Source organism: Chiloscyllium plagiosum, unplaced genomic scaffold (genome assembly GCF_037043375.1).
Source record: "Chiloscyllium plagiosum isolate Xiang-an unplaced genomic scaffold, Cpla_swu_hap1 HiC_scaffold_18, whole genome shotgun sequence".
Taxonomy (NCBI): domain Eukaryota; kingdom Metazoa; phylum Chordata; class Chondrichthyes; order Orectolobiformes; family Hemiscylliidae; genus Chiloscyllium; species Chiloscyllium plagiosum.
The window spans coordinates 94770572-94776571 of NW_028270156.1; positions in this window are offsets into that span (position 1 = coordinate 94770572).

Sequence of the window (6000 nt, forward strand, 5' to 3'; positions counted from 1 at the left end):
AATCCCAGAGAGTCCCCGACTGTGTGCGTGAGTGATAGGGAATCCCGGAGTGTCCCCGAGTGTGTGTGAGAGATAGGGAATCCCCGAGTGTGTGAGGAGGATAGGGAATCCAAGAGTGTCCCCGAGTGTGCGTGAGAGATACGGAATCCCGGAGTGTCCCCGAGAGTGTGTGAGAGATAGGGAATCCGGGAGTGACCCGAGTGTGTGTGAGAGATAGCGAATCCCCGAGTGTGTGTGAGAGATGGGGAATCCCAGAGTGATCCCGAGTGTGCGTGAGAGTTAGGGATTCCCAGAGAGTTCCCGAGTGTGCGTGAGAGATAGGGAATCCCATAGAGGCGCCGAGTGGGTGTGAGAGATAGGGAATCCCAGAGTGTCCCCGAGTGTGTGTGAGAGTTAGGGAATCCAGGAGTGTCCCCGACTGTGTGAGAGATAGGGAATACCGGAGTGTAACCGAGTGTGTGTGAGAGAGATAGAGAATCCCCGAGTGTGTGTGAGAGACAGGGAACCCCAGAGTGTGCCCGAGTGTGCGTGAGAGTTAGGGATTCGCAGAGAGTTCCCGAGTGTGCGTGAGAGATAGGGAATCCCAGAGAGTGCCCGAGTGTGTGTGAGAGATAGGGAATCCCTGAGTGTCCCCGAGTGTGTCAGAGATAGGGAATCCCTGGGGGGCCCCGAGTGTGTCAGAGATAGGGAATCCCTGAGTGTCCCCGAGTGTGTCAGAGATAGGGAATCCCTGAGTGACCCGAGTGTGTCAGAGATAGGGAATCCCAGAGTGTCCCCGAGTGTGTGTGAGAGATAGGGAATCCCAGAGTGTTCTCGAGAGTGTGTGAGAGATAGGGAATCCCAGAGAGTCCCCGAGTGTGTGTGAGAGATACGGAATCCCCGAGGGTGAGTAAGAGATTCGGAATCCCAGAGTGTCCCCGAGTATGTGTGAGAGATAGGGAATCCTGGAGGGTCCCCGAGAGTGTGTGAAAGATAGGGAATCCCGGAGTGTCCCCGGGAGTGTGTGAGATATAGAGAATCCCAGAGTGTCCCCGAGTGTGCGTGAGAGATAGGGAATCCCGGAGTGTCCCCGAGAGTGTGTGCGAGATAGGGAATCCCGGAGTGACCCGAGCATGTGTGAGAGATAGCGAATCCCCGAGTGTGTGTGAGAGATGGGGAGGCCCAGAGTGTCCCCGAAGGTGCGTGAGAGTTAAGGATTCCCAGAGAGTTCCCGAGTGTGCGTGAGAGATAGGGAATCCCAGAGTGTCCCCGAGTGTGTCTGAGAGATAGGGAATTCCAGAGAGTCCCCGAGTGTGTGTGTGAGAGATATGGAATCCACGAATTTGAGTAAGAGATTGTGAATCCCAGAGTGTCCCCGAGAGTGTGTGAGAGATAGGGAATCCTGGAGTGTCCGCGAGAGTGTGTGAAAGATAGGGAATCCCGGAGAGTCCCCGAGTTTGTGTGAGAGAGGGAATCACAGACTGTCCGCGAGTGTGTGAGAGAGATAGGGAATCTCAGACTGTCCGCGAGTGTGTGTGAGAGATAGGGAATCTCAGACTGTCCCCGAGTGTGTGTGTGAGAGAGGGAATCCCAGAGAGTCCCCGACTGTGTGCGTGAGTGATAGGGAATCCCGGAGTGTCCCCGAGTGTGTGTGAGAGATAGGGAATCCCCGAGTGTGTGAGGAGGATAGGGAATCCAAGAGTGTCCCCGAGTGTGCGTGAGAGATACGGAATCCCGGAGTGTCCCCGAGAGTGTGTGAGAGATAGGGAATCCGGGAGTGACCCGAGTGTGTGTGAGAGATAGCGAATCCCCGAGTGTGTGTGAGAGATGGGGAATCCCAGAGTGATCCCGAGTGTGCGTGAGAGTTAGGGATTCCCAGAGAGTTCCCGAGTGTGCGTGAGAGATAGGGAATCCCATAGAGGCGCCGAGTGGGTGTGAGAGATAGGGAATCCCAGAGTGTCCCAGAGTGTGTCGGAGAGATAGGGAATTCCAGAGAGTCCCCGAGTGTGTGTGTGTGAGAGATATGGAATCCCCGAAATTGAGTAAGAGATTGGGAATCCCAGAGTGTCCCCGAGTGTGTGCGAGAGATAGGGAATCCTGGAGTGTCCCCGAGCGTGTGTGAGAGATAGGGAATCCCAGAGACTCCCCGAGTGTGTGTGAGAGATAGGGAATCCCAGAGAGGCCCCGAGTGTGTGTGATAGATAGGGAATCCCAAAGTGACCCCGAGTGTGTGTGATTGAATCCCAGAGAGTCTCGAGTGTGTGTAAGAGATAAGGAATGTCAGAGTGTCCGCGAGTGTGTCTGAGAGACAGGGAATCCCCGAGTGCGTGCGAGAGAAAGGGAATCCCGAGTGTGCGAGAGAAAGGGAATCCCAGAACCTGGGTGAGAGATAGTGAATCCCAGAACCTGGGTGAGAGATAGTGAATCCCAGAACCTGGGTGAGAGATAGTGAATCCCAGAACCTGGGTGAGAGATAGTGAATCCCAGAACCTGGGTGAGAGATAGTGAATCCCAGAACCTGGGTGAGAGATAGTGAATCCCAGAACCTGGGTGAGAGATAGTGAATCCCCGAGTGTGTGTGAGAGATAGAGAATCCCCGAGTGTTTGTGAGAGATAGGGAATCACAGAGTGTCTCGGAGTCTGTGTGATAGGGACTCTCTAGGATTCCCAATCTCTCACACACACTCAGGGACTCTCTGGGATTCTGAGTGTGTGTGAGAGATTGGGAATCCAGAGAGTCCCCGAGTGTGTGTGAGAGATAGAGAATCCCCGAGTGTGTGTGAGAGATAGGGAATCACAGAGTGTCTCGGAGTCTGTGTGATAGGGACTCTCTAGGATTCCCAATCTCTCACACACACTCAGGGACTCTCTGGGATTCTGAGTGTGTGTGAGAGATTGGGAATCCAGAGAGTCCCCGAGTGTGTGTGAGAGATAGGGAATCCCAGAGTGTCCCCGAGTGTGTGTGAGAGATAGGGAATCCCAGAGTGTGTGCGAGAAAAAGGGAATCCCAGAGTGTGTGCGAGAAAAAGGGAATCCCAGAGTGTGTGCGCGAGAAAGGGAATCCCAGAGTTTGTGCGAGAAAAAGGGAATCCCAGAGTGTGTGCGCGAGAAAGGGAATCCCAGAGTTTGTGCGAGAAAAAGGGAATCCCAGAGTGTGTGCGCGAGAAAGGGAATCCCAGAGTTTGTGCGAGAGAAAGGGAATCCCCCGAGTGTGTGTGAGAGAAAGGGAATACCTGGGTCTGGGTGAGAGATAGTGAATCCCAGAGCCTGGGTGAGAGATAGTGAATCCCTGAGTGTGTGTGAGAGATAGGGTGTCCCAGAGAGTCCCGGAGTGTGTGATAAAATCTCAGAGAATCCCCGAGTGTGTGTGAGATACAGAATCCCAGAGTGTCCCCGAGTGTGTGTGAGAGATAGGGAAACCCAGAGTGTCCCCACGTGTGTGTGAGAGATAGGGAATCGCAGAGAGTCCCGGAGTGTGTGTGAGAGATAGGGAATCCCAGAGAGTCCCCGAGTGTGTGTGAGAGATAGGGAATTCCAGAAAGTTCCCGAGAATATGTGAGAGTTAGGGAATCCCAGAGTGTACCCGAGTGTGTGTGATAGAATCACAGAGAGTCCCTGAGTGTGTGAGAGAGATAGTGAATCCGAGAGAGTCCCCGAGTGTGTGTGTGAGAAAGGCAATCCCAGAGTGTCACCAAATGTGTGTGATAGAATCCCAGTGAGTCCCCGAGTGTGTGACAGATAGGGAATCCCAGAGTGTCCCGGAGTGTGTGTGAGAGATAGGGAATCGTAGAGAGTCCCCGAGTGTGTGTGAGTGATAGGGAATTCCAGAGAGGCCCCGAGTATATGTGAGAGAGAGGGAATCCCCGAGTGTGTGTGAGAGATAGGGAATCCCCGAGAGTGTGTGAGAGATAGGGAATCCCCGAGAGTGTGTGAGAGATAGGGAATCCCCGAGAGTGTGTGAGAGATAGGGAATCCCCGAGAGTGTGTGAGTGATAGGGAATCCCCGAGAGTGTGTGAGAGATAGGGAATCCCCGAGAGTGTGTGAGAGATAGGGAATCCCAGGGTGTCCCCGAGTGTGTGTGTGATTGAATCCCAGAGAGTCTCGAGTGTGTGTGAGAGATAGGGAATGCTAGAGAGTCCGCGAGTGTGTCTGAGAGACAGGGAATCCCCGAGTGTGTGCGAGCGTAAAGGAATCTCCGGATGTGCGAGAGAACGGGAATCCCCGAGTCTGGTTGAGAGATAGTGAATCCCAGAGTGTGTGTGAGAGATAGGGAATCCCCGAGTGTGTGTGAGAGATAGGGAATCCCAGAGTGTCCCGGAGTATGTGTGAGAGATAGGGACTCCCAGAGTGTCCCCGAATGTGTGTGAGAGATAGGGACTCCCAGAGTGTCCCCGAATGTGTGTGAGAGATAGGGAATCCCAGAGTGTCCCCGAATGTGTGTGAGAGATAGGGAATCCCAGAGTGTCCCCGAATGTGTGTGAGAGATAGGGAATCCCAGAGTGTCCCCGAATGTGTGTGAGAGGTAGGGAATCCCAGAGTGCGTGTGAGAGATAGGGAATCCCAGAGTGCGTGTGAGAGATAGGGAATCCCCCGAGTGTGTGCGAGAGAAAGGGAATCCCCCGAGTGTGTGCGAGAGAAAGGGAATCCCCCGAGTGTGTGCGAGAAAAAGGGAATCCCCCGAGTGTGTGCGAGAGAAAGGGAATCCCCGAGTGTGTGCGAGAGAAAGGGAATGCCCGGGTGGGTGAGAGATTGTGAATCCCAGAGCCTGGGTGAGAGATAGTGAATCCCAGAGTGTGTGTGAGAGATAGGGTATCCCAGAGATTCCCGAAGTGTGTGATAAAATCCCAGAGATTCCCGAAGTGTGTGATAAAATCCCAGAGATTCCCGAAGTGTGTGATAAAATCCCAGAGAGTCCCCGAGTGTGTGTGAGATACAGAATCCCAGACTGTCCCCGAGTGTGTGTGAGCGATAGGGAATCCCCGAGTGTGTGAGAGATAGGGAATCCCAGAGTATGTGAGATTGATAGGGTATCCCAGGGAGTCCCGGAGTGTGTGATAGAATCCCAGAGAGTCCCCGAGTTTGTGAGAGATACAGAATCCCAGAGAGTCGCCGAGTGTGTGTGAGATACAGAATCCCAGAGAGTCGCCGAGTGTGTGTGGGATACAGAATCCCAAAGAGTCCCTAAGTTTGTGTGAGAGGTAGGGAATCCCAGACTGTCCCCGAGTGTGTGGGAGAGAATCCCAGAGAGTCCCCGAGTGTGTGTGAGAGATAGGGAATCCCAGAGAGGCCCCGAGTGTGTGTGATAGATAGGGAATCCCATAGTGACCCCGAGTGTGTGTGAGAGAATCCCAGAGAGGCCCCGAGTGTGTGTGATAGATAGGGAATCCCATAGTGACCCCGAGTGTGTGTGAGTGGTAGGGAATCCCAGGGTGTCCCCGAGTGTATGTGATTGAATCCCACAGATTCGAGTGTGTGTGAGAGATAGGGAATGACAGAGAGTCCGCGAGTGTGTCTGAGAGACAGGGAATCCCCGAGTGTGTGCGAGAGAAAGGCAATCCCCGAGTGTGTGAGAGAAAGGGAATCCCCGACTCTGGGTGAGAGATAGTGAATCCCAGAGCCTGGGTGAGAGATAGTGAATCCCCGAGTGTGTGTGAGAGATAGGGAATCTCAGAGTGTCCCCGTGTGTGTGAGAGATAGGGAATCCCAGAGTGTCCCCGAATGTATGTGAGAGAAAGGGAAAACCCAGAGTGTGTGCGAGAGAAAGGGAATCCCTGAGTGTCGCGAGAGAAAGGGAATCCCCCGAGTGTGTGCGAGAGAAAGGGAATCCCCGGGTCTGGGTGAGAGGTCGTGAATCGCAGAGCCTGGGTGAGAGATAGTGAATCCCAGAGAGTTCCCGAGAGTGTGTGAAAGATAGGGAATCCCCGAGTGTGTGTGAGAGATAGGGTATCCCAGAGAGTCCCGGAGTGTGTGATAAAATCCCAGAGAGTCCCCGAGTGTTTGTGAGATACAGAATCCCAGAC